Raw genomic sequence first — 13,346 nt, 5'->3', positions numbered from 1 at the left:
ATATTCGACGTAAGGAAGGTAAGTTAAAGTTCATGATTAGGGATGAAGAGATGTATTGGAAGCAAAAATCACGAGTCCAGTGGATTTATGAGGGGGATAAAAATACTAAGTTCTTCCATGGATGTGATTGTAGTGAGTTATTTTCAAAATCTCTTTCTCACATGTAATCCAATAAGGGTTTCGGAGATAAAGAGTGTGTGGAGGCTAGGATGTCTGCTGAGGACTCAAGAAGATTAATGCAGCCAGTAACGAAGTAAGATGTGCGACACATTATGTTCCAAATCCCTGCTGATAAGTCACCTGGTCTGGATGGGTTTACTGGTAGTTTCTATCATGAATATTGGGATGTGGTGGGTAAGGATATCGTGGATATGGTTTAGGTGTTTTGGTTCTCTGGGAAGCATTTACGGAAATTAAACCACACTCATCTTGTTCTTATTCCGAAGGTGGCTAGCCTTTGGACTATGGCTCAATTACGGCCGATATCCCTATGTAATGTGGCTTATAAGGTGATTGCTAAGCTTTTGACTAACCGCATGAAGATGGCTATGCTACATCTTATTAGTCCAAATCAATCAGCCTTTGTGGTTGGGAGACAGATTTAGGATAATATATTGGTGGTGCATGAGATATTGCATTCTCTAAGTTACCAAGGTGATAGGGACGAGGCTTTTGTGGCAATGAATTGGATATGGCGAAGGCTTATACCGAGTTGAATGGAGTTTTTTATTGGCAATGATGGAAGCTTTGGGTTTTCCGATTGAATTTTGTTGTCAAATTGCGGAGTGTATCACTACAGTCACGTATAATGCACTAATTAATGGAGTGTCTACGAAGTTTATTCAACCACAGAGAGGGTTGCAACAAGGTGATCCTATGTCGCCTTTTCTTTTTCTTATATGTGCCGAGGGATTCTCATATTTGTTACGACTGAGGAAGAAGTAGGGATCTCTTCATGGTGTGTGTGTGGCACCTAGTGAGGTTGCATTATCCCACTTATTTTTTGTTGATGATGTTGTAATTTTTTGTAAGGCTGAGGAAGATGAGGTTTAGGAGGTTATGGATATGTTGAAGTGATATGCAAAAGCTTCTAGCCAAGTTATTAATAAGGAGAAGAGCTCCTTGTATTTTGGGGCTAATTGTTCGAGGCAACAATAGAAGAGACATGTTTCTTGTACCAATATGAGTATTTTGGTAAGTATTTGGGGATAAACGCTAACTTCGATCATCGAAGAAGGCTGTCTTTAAGGGGGTTCGCGAGGCTTTGAAGGAACGAATCAATGGGTGGGCTGAGCAATTTCTATCCCCTGCAAGAAGAGAGGTTCTTATTAAATCAATGGCTATGATGTTAACTAACTATGCGATGTTTTGTTTTAAGCTTCCGGTTGGCCTTTGTAAGGAGTTGGAATTAGCTATAGCTAAGTTTTGGTGGAGGGGGAACAGAGATAGGGGCGTCATGCATTGGCTTTCTTGGAAAAAAAATGGAATGAAGGAAAAAGATAGGAAGGTTAGGGTTTGGAGATTTATTGTCTTTTAACCTAGCTTATTTAGCAAAGATTGGGTGGTGGATTTTGCTTAATCTGGAGTTGCTGTTGGGTCAAATTCGTAAAGCAAAGTATTTTCCAGATAGGCCGTTTATGGAGGCTAAGTAGGGGAGAAGATCTTCATGGGGGTGGAAGGGTATCATTCAAGGGAGGAAGATTTTGGATAAAGGTTTGAGATGGCGGGTTGGTGATGGGTGGAGTATTCGTATTCACAAGGACCCTTGGCTTCCACGACCTCATTCATATAAGGTGCACTCGAAACATGTTGATATGCCAGTGATGGTGGATGCATTTATTGACTCGAAGTGGGGTGCTTGGAAGGAAGATCTCATTAAGAGGTTCTTTAATGAGGAAGAAGGTAATAGTATACTTGGCCTGCTTGTAAGTTTAATGGGGTATCTGGATAGACTTATATGGCACCACTATAATAATGGAGCCTATACAGTTCGAACGGGATATGGTGTTGCCATAGAGATGGAGGAAAATAGAGAGCTTGGGAGGAAAGGGACGGGAGGAGGGAGTAGAAGGGATGATGGTGACCGGTGTTGGGGTGATATCTGGAGGTTAGTGGTTCCAAATAAATTGAAGTTTTTTATATGGCAGTGTTGTAACCATTCCTTGGCTATGCGGATCAACCTCCTTAAACGCCGAATGCAAGTGGATAGTAATTGTGATATGTGTGGAGCAGCAAAAGAGACGAAACATCACTTGTTTTTCCAATGTGCGTTTAGTCGTGTGCTTTGGTACTATTGCTTTTTGCAGCTGGACATGGCATCTATGGCAGGTAGGGATTCCCGTGAGTATTTGCAGGAACTATGTGGTTGTTTTTACGACAATGAAAGATAAGAGGAGTTGATGCAGGAGTGTATGTTTGTTATGTGGAGAATATAGAAGAGCCGGAATGAAATAGTCTTTAACAGCATGCTGGTTAATCCCATAGAGATGGTGAATTTAGTGCGGTGACACCTCCTGGAGTTTCAAGCTGGGCATTGCAGGTAGAGAAGAGATGTTAGCTATGGTGAGGAGGCGATTGAAGTAAGCTTCACGGGTCAATGGCTTCGATGGAAGAGGCCACTTTTTGGTGTGATGAAGATTAATTGTGACGGGGCTTAGTGTGGGAAGACTTAAAAAGGTGGATATGGGTGGGTTTTAAGGGATTTTGTTGGTTTGTTGTAAGTGGCTGGTGGGGAAAGAGGTGTGTTCTTCAACTCAACATTGATGACTGAAGTTGCTGTGATCCGAGCAGCTTTGCGGGTTTGTATCGAGTTGGGTTGTGCGGATGTGAAGCTTGAATCAGATTCTCAGGTGCTTATTCGAATGCTTACAGAAGAATATGTGATCGATGCTACTTTGGGATGCTTTATTCATGATATTGGTCTTTTGGTATCTCAATTAGGAAGGGTAAGGTTTGTGTTTGTTAAGCGGAGTGGAATGCCGCTGCGCATGTTGTCGCCTCATATGTAGCCTCACATGGAGGTGCTTTGCGTTGGGATGCGATTGGTCCGGAGTTTTTATTTAATATTCTTGCTTAAGATGTAAATGTTTAAGTTAGAATCTAATAAAGTTTACCTTTGACAAAAAAAAAAAAAGAAAAACAAAGAAAAAAAAAGAAGGGGTTTCGCCTGCAAGTGCACATGTGCACCATAAAAAACCCAGAGCACAGCCGTTTCATTGCCCATTTCTCATTTTAAGCTTGGAAACCCTCGGGCGCTTGTCTCTACTTTCTCTCTAACCAAAAACCAAAACAATCTCTACCTAGCTCTCTAGTCATTCCAAAATCTTCCAATAGTCCTGGATTTGTCAAACCCAAAAACAGAAACCCAGCCGTGCCTCCATAGCTGTATCTCTGTCCAAACCTCAGAAAAATGGTCCATCACACCTGCAAACGAAGTTGCAGGCCCAAACACACAGCAAGACCATACGAACACCAGAAAATTCAAGGTAAAATCCACTCCGCCTTCCCAAAGTTTGTCTTTACTGTTGGATTTCAAAAATGATAATGGAATAACGCATGCATGTGTTTGATCCGTGTAGGAACATGGAAAAAGACCAGAGACAAGATAGTACTGATCTCACAGATCCATACCTAAACCCTCCATTCTCAGAGCAAAACATTGATCCTATTCCCAGATCCACAAAAAAGCGAAGGTGAAATCTCTGTTTGCCTCAAAAATGTTATCTCTGCTCTGTGTTAGAATATACATTCAATGGTTCATGATTGTGACACTTGTCACAATCTTGTTGTATTAGTTAGTTCGTACTAGTGTTGTAACTGCCTATATAAGGCAAGGTTGTTAGTTTACTTGATTAATAAGAAAGATATTCTACAGAAACTTCTTCTCTCTCTATCTCTACTCTCTCTCTCTAGTTCTTGCATTGTATAGAAAGATTATAGAAAGATATATTGACTAATTCATGAAGGTTAACATGGTATCACTCGCCATTGATGCTGACGCGTGATCTTCGATCCTTCTTGCTTCCGCTTCTTCCTCCTTCTTATCTGTGATATTCTCTGATTTTTCTGATTGGACTGAGTCGTCCTTGTGGTTTATACGGTTTTGTTGTCGATTCTTCATTGTAATAGATTTCTGGTTAAGTGTCCGAGAGCAGTGCTCATCAAGTGTTTGTGAAAATTCCTGACTGAAATTCACGAATCTGCAATCTTGTGTAAACGATGGTGACTGCATCTCAACTTCAGTTACTTCAATCTCCGGTTACGAATCTTATTTCGTCGATCTCGACCTCCGTTAATGTCAAGCTTGATGACTCCAATTACCTTAATTGGCATTTTCAGATGCAACTCTTGCTGGAAAGCAATGGTATTATGGGTTTTGTGGATGGCTTGAATCCTTGTCCGTCTCCAACTCTCTCACAAACTGGTGAATCTGGTATGAATCCCTCTGTTTCTTCTACTTCTACTGAGAATGATGCTTTTGTAATTTGGAGAATGCATGATAGGGCTATAATGCAATTGATTACTGCGACCCTATCACCTGTGGCTATGTCATGTGCTATTGGGAGTCAAAGTTCGAGAGATCTTTGGACTCGTTTAAAGGAGCAATTTTCTACTGTCTCCAAAACAAGTATCTTTCAGATGAAGTCGAACTTGCAGACAATTAAAAAGGGGTCTGATTCCATTTCTGTTTATCTCCAACGAATTAAAGAAGCTAGGGATTATTTGTCAGCTGCTGGAGTGTTCTTTCAGGATGAGGATATTGTAATATTAGCTCTTAATGGCTTGCCCTCTGAATACAATACCTTTCGTTGTGTCATCCGAGGTCGTGAAAGTGTCATTTCCTTGAAAGATTTTAGGGCACAGTTACTTGCTGAAGAAGTCATTGTTGAGAATCATTCGGCTGCACCCTTTATGACTGCTATGGTTGCTAATTCTCAGTCTAAAAATGCATCATCCTCGTCACAGTTGTTTAGCAATACTCATGGTCAATCCCAATTTGCCTCTGGCGGTTACAAGGTGTTCAATGGGCATAAAAATAAGGGCAAAGGCAAGTATCAGGGACACAGATTCTTCAATCCCAGATCTGTGTACTCAGGTCCAGCGCCTGTTTCATCTTCTCATGCATCCGGTATTCTTGGGCACTCTCCTATATCTTCCATGGGGCCTTCATCCACACCTTCGTTTCTTACCTGTCAGTTATGTAACAGTGGTGGTCACACTGCTCCATTTTGTGATGCCAAGCCTCCTGACAGGCATGGCTGTCAAATTTGTGGGAAAACAAATCATTTGACTTGGTTTTGTTTCTACAATGATAAGGGACCTAATTACATTGGTTCTCCTCGGGTATCACATTCATCTGGGTTTCCATCTGCCCCTCCTAACCATCACATGCTGTCTCCTTCTTCTCAGTATTCATATCAAGGGTTTCCACAGCAACATACCCCTCAGCTACAACAATCTCCAATGCATGCTATGCACACTATGTTCAATTCTACACATCAAACTGCCACTCCATCTGCACCTCCACAGGTTTGGCTGACTGATTCAGGAGCAACCAATCATATGACGGCTGACATGAGCAACTTATCCCTGGCCTCCCCTTATCCGACCAATGAGACCATACAAACTGCCAATGGTGAAGGTTTACAAGTCTCACATATTGGGAACTCTATCATTCATACTCCAGCACAACCAATCAAATTAAATTCTGTGTTATATGTTCCTAAGCTAACACAAAATTTATTGTCAGTACATAAGATCTGCCTTGATAATAATTGTTGGCTAATCTTTGATGCATTTTGTTTTTGGATTCAGGACAAGGCCACAGGGAGGATTCTCTACAAAGGGTTGTGTAGTAATGGACTTTATCCTATTCATTCCCTGTCCTATCTCAACTCCGGCACTTCACACGGTCCTCTACCTGCAAAAGCTTTTCTGGGACAGCTTGTTAAATCTCAGCTTTGGCACCATAGGTTAGGTCATCCAACCAACCATGTGGTTTCTATTATGTTAAATAAAGCCAATATCCATAGTACTTCTTCTAAGTCCTCTGTTTTGTGTCATCATTGTCTTGAAGGCAAATTCAGCAAATTACCCTTTCCAATTCATGTCAATAAGTTTGTTCAGCCTTTTGAAATTGTGCACAGTGACTTATGGGGTCCTGCACCTTGTGTTTCTGTTGATGGTTACAAATATTATGTAATCTTCATTGATGAATATAGCAGACATTGTTGGCTTTTTCCATTGATAAACAAATCTGATGTGTACTCTACCTTTCTTACATTCTATTCGTTTGTCTCTACTCAGTTCTCTACACAGATTAAGATTTTGCAAAGTGATGGGGGGGGAGAGTTTATGAGTCATAGGCTTCAATTTTTCTTGCGGACCAAAGGGATTGTTCATCATAAGTCCTGTCCATACACACCTGAACAAAATGGGTTAGCTGAACGCAAACATAGGCATATTATAGAAACCACTGTGACATTATTGCAAACTGCTAAACTGCCACATCAATTTTGGTCTTATGCTTGTCAAACTGCTACCTATCTTATTAATAGAATGCCAACTGCTATTCTTCAACACAGGTCCCCATTTGAAATTTTATTTGGCAGTGTTCCATTATTATCACATCTTCGAATATTTGGGTGTGCATGTTTTCCTTTGTTAAAACCATTCAACAGCACCAAACTTCAACCCAAAACCACCAGATGTGTTTTTCTAGGCTATGCTTCTTCGTATAAGGGGTATGTGTGTTATGATGTGCCTAAGCACCGGATTTACATTTCTCGGCATGTTTTGTTTGATGAACACCAGTTTCCTTATGGAGACTTATTGGCACATTCCACTCTTCCTAACTCTAATTCATCCGTTATTTCTTCCTCTTCTCTTCCCATTGCCGTGGTTAATACAAACAATGTTATTGTGTCTCCCTCACCAGTCTCTTCTCATATCCCGGCTAATCCTCCTGCTTCTTCACCTCATCCGCAGTCCATTACTAGTACACCTGCATTCTCCTCTCAGCTCCCTGTGGTTCCTGGTTCAAATACTATAATATGTCCTGACACCACTGAATTTCATCCTGATTCTCTGCAACCTGTTCTGGATATTCCTCCAATTAATTTGCATCCAATGCAAACTCGTAGCAAAAGTGGTATTTTTAAGAAGAAGGCTCTCCTAGCACTTGTTCAAGATTCTGAGGGGATTGATTTGTCTCAAATTGAACCAAGCACTTATAAGTCGGCTCTTAAAAGTCCTATATGGTTCAAGGCCATGCAAGAAGAATTGGATGCTCTCAAAGCTCAGGGTACTTGGACTCTAGTTTCTTTGCCATCTACTAAGAATCTTGTTGGCTGCAAGTGGATCTTCAAAATCAAACGACACTCTGATGGATCTATTGCTCGACATAAAGCTCGTTTGGTATCAAAGGGGTTTAGTCAAGAACCTGGTTTGGATTATGGTGAGACTTTTAGCCCTGTGGTTAAACCCACTACTGTGAGATTAGTACTTGCTCTTGCTGCAAACTTTGGTTGGGATCTTCGACAATTGGATGTTAAAAACGCATTCTTGCATGGGTTTTTGGAAGAAGATGTTTATATGACCCAACCACCTGGTTTTCAAGATCCCATTACTCCTCATTTAGTATGCAAACTTCATAAATCCCTCTATGGCTTGAAGCAAGCTCCTAGAGCCTGGAATGATCGATTTACAAAGTTTTTGCCTACATTGGGATTTGTTACTACATATGCAGATTCTTCTTTGTTTGTCAAACATGTTGGCAATTCAGTTGTGATCCTTCTGCTTTATGTGGATGATATAATCATCACTGGGAATGCTACATCTTCAATCTCACAGGTTATCCGTGCTTTGACTGCTGAGTTCGATATCAAAGATCTCGGACCCTTACATTTTTTCTTGGGCATTCAGATTTCCAAGACTCCCAGTGGCTTGTTTCTGTCCCAAACTAAATATATTCATGATTTGTTAGTCAAGACTGACATGCTTGAAGCCAAGGCCTGTGACACACCATGCCTTCCTTATAGTCGACTTCTCAAAGATGATGGTGATCCTTATGCTCAACCTGCTGTTTATAGAAGTATTGTGGGAGCTTTGCAGTATCTCACATTCACCCGGCCTGACATTGCATTTTCAGTGCATCAGGTATGCCAATTTATGCAGCAGCCTATGGTAGCTCATTATACTGCTGTCAAACGCATTCTCCGGTACTTAAAAGGTACTATGACTGTGGGGGTTACTTATTCTCGTGGAGATCTTCACCTCAAGGCATTTAGTGATGCCGATTGGGCAGGTGATCCCAATGACAGACGGTCCACTACGGGGTTGGTTGTGTTTTTAGGTTCCAATCCCATCTCTTGGTCCTCCAAGAAACAACAAACCGTGTCTAGATCATCTACTGAAGCTGAATATCGAGCTCTTTCTTCCACTTCTGCCGAACTGGATTGGATTCAGCAACTCCTTGCATTTCTGCATCTTCCCATGACTATACCTCCGGTTCTTTTCTGTGATAACTTGTCTGCCATTGCTCTGTCCTTTAATCCTGTACAACATCAGAAGACTAAGCATATTGAAATTGATGTCCACTTTGTTCGCGAACGGGTAGCCAAGAAACAGTTGACAGTGCAATTTGTTTCGTCTCAAGAACAATTTGCTGATATTTTGACTAAAGGTTTAAGTGGTCCTTTGTTTCGCACTCCTTGTCTCAATCTCATGCTTGGTTCCTCAAAGCATGAGCTTGCGGGGGGATGTTAGAATATACATTCAATGGTTCATGATTGTGACACTTGTCACAATCTTGTTGTATTAGTTAGTTCGTACTAGTGTTGTAACTGCCTATATAAGGCAAGGTTGTTAGTTTACTTGATTAATAAGAAAGATATTCTACAGAAACTTCTTCTCTCTCTATCTCTACTCTCTCTCTCTAGTTCTTGCATTGTATAGAAAGATTATAGAAAGATATATTGACTAATTCATGAAGGTTAACACTCTGTTGTGCCTAAATGCCTCGTTCTGTGATTCTGAATTACTGAAAAATTTTGTGTTTGCCGCTGCGCATTGTCATGCACGAACCCATAAATCTGTGAATTTCCTGTATACTCATGTACATTTCTGTTTGGTCTTGCATGTACCATGTGATGAATGTCTGAGAAATTTTTGTGCTTGAATCTGGATCTGAATGCTAGGCCTGAACTTCTGCTCGCCTCTGTGCTGCTTGGATCCCTCCCCCAAATTTGTATGTAATGAAATGTAATAAAAGGTGAGAGAGTGAGTAAAAGGGCTTTCAGGCATACATAGGTCTTCTCAGCGCCCCCACTGTAAGCACTTCTGAACCTCAACTTTGTTTCCGTTTCTGCGTTCCTTTCATTTCTGCACTGCTGAATCTCATGAAGTTGATGAATTGATGATGAAAGCTCAGATAAGTGTTGATGAATGGATGGCTAATGAATGTATTTTGAAGTGAATGGATGTTGAATGCTGCTGAATGCAAGATTCAGTCGAATGTGCGCGTGTACTGGATATTTAGGGCCAATCAAATCCGAATGCAACCTGCAAAAACACACATTAATAATCTAATTAGAATAAAACCCAAAATAAAATACTGATTAACTAAAAAAAATTAATGTTTTTGTGTTTTTCAATTTTTTTATATTTTTAGATTTGTTGATAAAGAATAAAGGGAAGAAAATAAAACGAACGAAATAAAGAAACGAAATAAAGAAAAGAGTTAGAAAAATTGGGTTGCCTCTCAATTATCGTTTTAGTTAATGTCAATTGCTAGATGTAGAGGAAGCAATTGATGGTCACGTCACTTACGTTCTCTTAGAATCAACGACTCCATAGAAGCATCATAGAGCAAAAGTAGGTACGGAATGAGATGTTTATCAATTATGCGTTTCAGGTGAGTGGTTGAATCCTTCATATTTACCCTTTTATATGAATGAATCTTTGTAATCAAATAGGACTAATCAAATAGGACCCTTTCCAGTGAGGCTTGTGTCTCCAATAAGCTGACTTAAATCTTGTATTTAACCCCCACAATTTCTGCACTGGCCAAATTTCTCTACGAGGAATTTGGCGGCCACAAAATATTTTCTTCTTCTCGTTGTATGTCTCAGCCTGCTTGTGGGACTTGCCCCGATTTTCTTCAAATTTTATGGGCTTTACTGCTGGAGTGTTCAATTCAGCAACAAAAACTGTTTCAGGAGGCACCTGCCCTGTATCCGTATCAGTCAGTGTGTTAGAAAGCTGATCAGGTGACATATTAGATATTGAGTTTGTGTGAACCTCCCCTAACACAATAAGACTCATGTCTTCCTGCAGCCTTTGTGGGAAAGATTTGGGTGGCACATGAACTTGGGTAGCCAAAGGATCTGGGGTGGATTTTAAGATCAGCATGTGCTGTTTCATCCTCTGGGCATGAGTCACGTGCAATTGGCTCTTCAATTTTAGTGTCTCCAGCATGTTATCATAACTCTCTGCATATTGGGGTGTTTGAATTGCGCAGCATTCCTCTGAACATTGTGGATTACCAATTGGTTGACTAGGAGACTCATCTTCCCCCTCTTCTTTCCATTTTTGCACGAGTTGCTCAACTTGCTGCACCAGATTTTTCATTGATTTATGAATATTATGATTTTCTTGATCGGCTTGATCAAGCCTTGTTAGGATACTCTCTGTCAATTTCTCAACTGCAATCTCCCAATCAGCTTTTGCTGGTGCATGAGGCTGTTCAAAAGGCTGTTGAATACACTCCCACATAGAATTTTGATGCTCTGGCCATGATGGATAAAAATTTGAGTAGGATTCGCACCTAGGTCTCTGAAAATTGTTTCTCATATTAATATGGTGTTGCACAAACTTTGGAAAATATTGTCGTTGGGGACAATATATAATATCATGGGTATTCAAATTGCACACAAATTGTGGGTGCTCCTTCTGAGGATCCAAACCAATCCATTACTGCAATGCTTTCAAAATCAACAAATTGTCACCTAAAAAAAATTAAAAATAAAATCAAGTAAATATAAAGATATATACAAAAATAATTAACTAAGAGTTGATAAACATAAATTATTTAAAACAATTCCCAGCAACGGTGCCAATTTCTTGATAGAATTTTTACCACCTACAAAAGTAGGGATAAAAACATTTTAAATACTTGCAAGAGTACAATGTTATTGTAGTATAGATGACTCTAGCAAGGTTGTTCTTCTCAGGAATTGAATGAATAATTTATGTTAAATCAAATTTTAATTAATTATTTAAAACAAAGTTTGAGAAAATGTTGATTTTGTGATTTCAAATAATTAAAACGAATGTAATAGAAAATAACTAAATAAAGTGACAAAATAAAATAACTAAAAGAAAACGGTTTTTGAAAATCAAATTGTAACAGCCTAGGGTTCCGCGGTCACCTTAACAATCCTACATAGTTCTTTCAATTACTTATGAATTACACATGCATATTTTGAAGGTTAGGTTTTTCTAAAGTAGGCTTACTTGGACCCCCAACATAGAGCGTATATCAAACATGCAACTTGTGTGTGGTATTCAGATCAAATCTAAACATGCATGACTCATTAAGCTTTGTGAAACCTCTTGAAAAATCATACAACCCTTAAGACGTGGTATTCATTCAAGATCAAATCTAAACATGCATAACTCATTAAGTTTTGTGAAACCTTTTGAAAAACCATACAACCCTTAAGACGTGGTATTCATCCTAAGTGAACTTGCACATATTAACCACAAGAAGCATTCGTCAATTTTAGAGACCAATCTCCAACCAAAATTGCATCAAATTACTTTTCTAAAGATCCTAATCGTAGCCAAGCATTAAGGCTGGCTCGTGGCCTCGCCCTAGCAAACGGAAATTAGTTACGAACAATCATAAAACAAAATATTATGCGTTCTTCTCCTCTCTTCCCCTGTCTCTCTCTAATGGCTAAAAAGCCTTATTTATACTACTACATAATTAAAATCCTTACTTGAAAATGTCTTCTAAAAACCAGGAAACATAATAGAATGATAACTAGGAAATACATTCCTATTCTAACTTTGGGAAATCTGCCCAGCCACAAATCAGCCACATTTTTGGACTTCCAGGGCTCCAAAACAGGCCCAAAACGACGTGAATTAAAGCTTGAGATGTCCCAAACATAATTACAGAATGCCTCAAACCCAAAAGACACAATCTTGGATGCCAAAAAGCCCAAATAAGCCCAAAACGTCACTTTGACAGCATTGCGCACTGCTCCTTTATTTCATCGCCATAAATAAACCGCTGGGTTGAAAATTATGAAACTTTGATACGAACAAGTTGAGAGACACATGAACGTCCTCCAATTTCAATCGCTCCAAAATTCGTCTGTTTCATTATGTTTTGCTCCAGAGGAAGTCGAATATCCTACATTAAGAATATAAATCAAAGTATCAAAATTCTCACAAAATAACCACTAAATTATAACTAAGAATAGGGTAACATATATAGTATAATATCGACTCATCAGCTTACCATGGGAAAGACCGCTCCTTTGCCTCCTCTATAAGGTACCGTGACCATGCCAGCAATGGTAGCCCCCATTGTAGTGGCCCACGGGGCATCCTCCATTCAATGTGAGGAAACCTTAGGGCAGGAGGCCCATGGCGCAAGCAACAAACAAACGCAGGCTCAGGCAGCTGCTTTTGGCACCTACTACTTTCACTTGGACTCAAGCTGCCCAAACCCATGTAGCCCAAGCCACGTGAACCGCGAGGCAAGTTGCATCGTAGCACGAACCCAACGCTCCTCCAACTCAAGGCCAAGCAGGACGAATTGAGGCGGCTTAACTTTTACGCCTGACTTGCTTCTACATTTCACCAAATGGTTCAGCATGGTCCCAGACCAGTTCAACCTGCCCAAATCCAGATTTCAAGGCTAACGGTTAAACCAAGGGTATTTTCACCCCACTTTACTGCAGATCTAACCCATCATGGCTTCAGCTTTGCACCCATAGTCCATTACACTTCCACTACTCAAACAGATGTCTACCGTCCCAGTTGTTCCATTCCAAATGGCGAACAACACCTATCTCGATATGTCGTCGAATTGACAAGCGCCCTTGCGTAGCAGGTTACCTTGGTGAGCCAGCTTCTGCACCGCATCGAGATGCAGCGTGCCCCAAACGAGGTGTTTTGAAGTAGAACAAAGACAGGCAATGATGTTTTTCCCTAGTACTGTCCTGGCAAGCAGCCCATCAACCAGCCATAAACCAAGTGTTTTAATAGTGTACACTTCTGCCTGGCCCCCCGAGATAGTGTATACTCTCGTCTTAGCGCACAGAAAAGCATGC

General features: G+C 40.2%; 1 long non-coding RNA gene across 1 annotated transcript; it reads left to right on the top strand.

Annotated features, from left to right (window-relative positions):
* Positions 1–3,217: 3,217 nt before the first annotated feature.
* LOC114821239 (uncharacterized) lies at positions 3,218–9,445 on the top strand. Its single transcript, XR_003768686.2, has 3 exons — positions 3,218–3,485; positions 3,579–3,692; positions 9,198–9,445. It is a non-coding gene; the product is annotated as an uncharacterized lncRNA (long non-coding RNA).
* Positions 9,446–13,346: the final 3,901 nt, after the last annotated feature.

The sequence above is a fragment of the Malus domestica genome, chromosome 14 (genome assembly GCF_042453785.1).
Source record: "Malus domestica chromosome 14, GDT2T_hap1".
In the NCBI taxonomy this organism is placed as follows: Eukaryota; Viridiplantae; Streptophyta; class Magnoliopsida; order Rosales; family Rosaceae; genus Malus; species Malus domestica.
The sequence above is the reverse complement of the archived record's forward strand: the minus strand, read 5'-3'. Positions and strand labels throughout refer to the sequence as shown.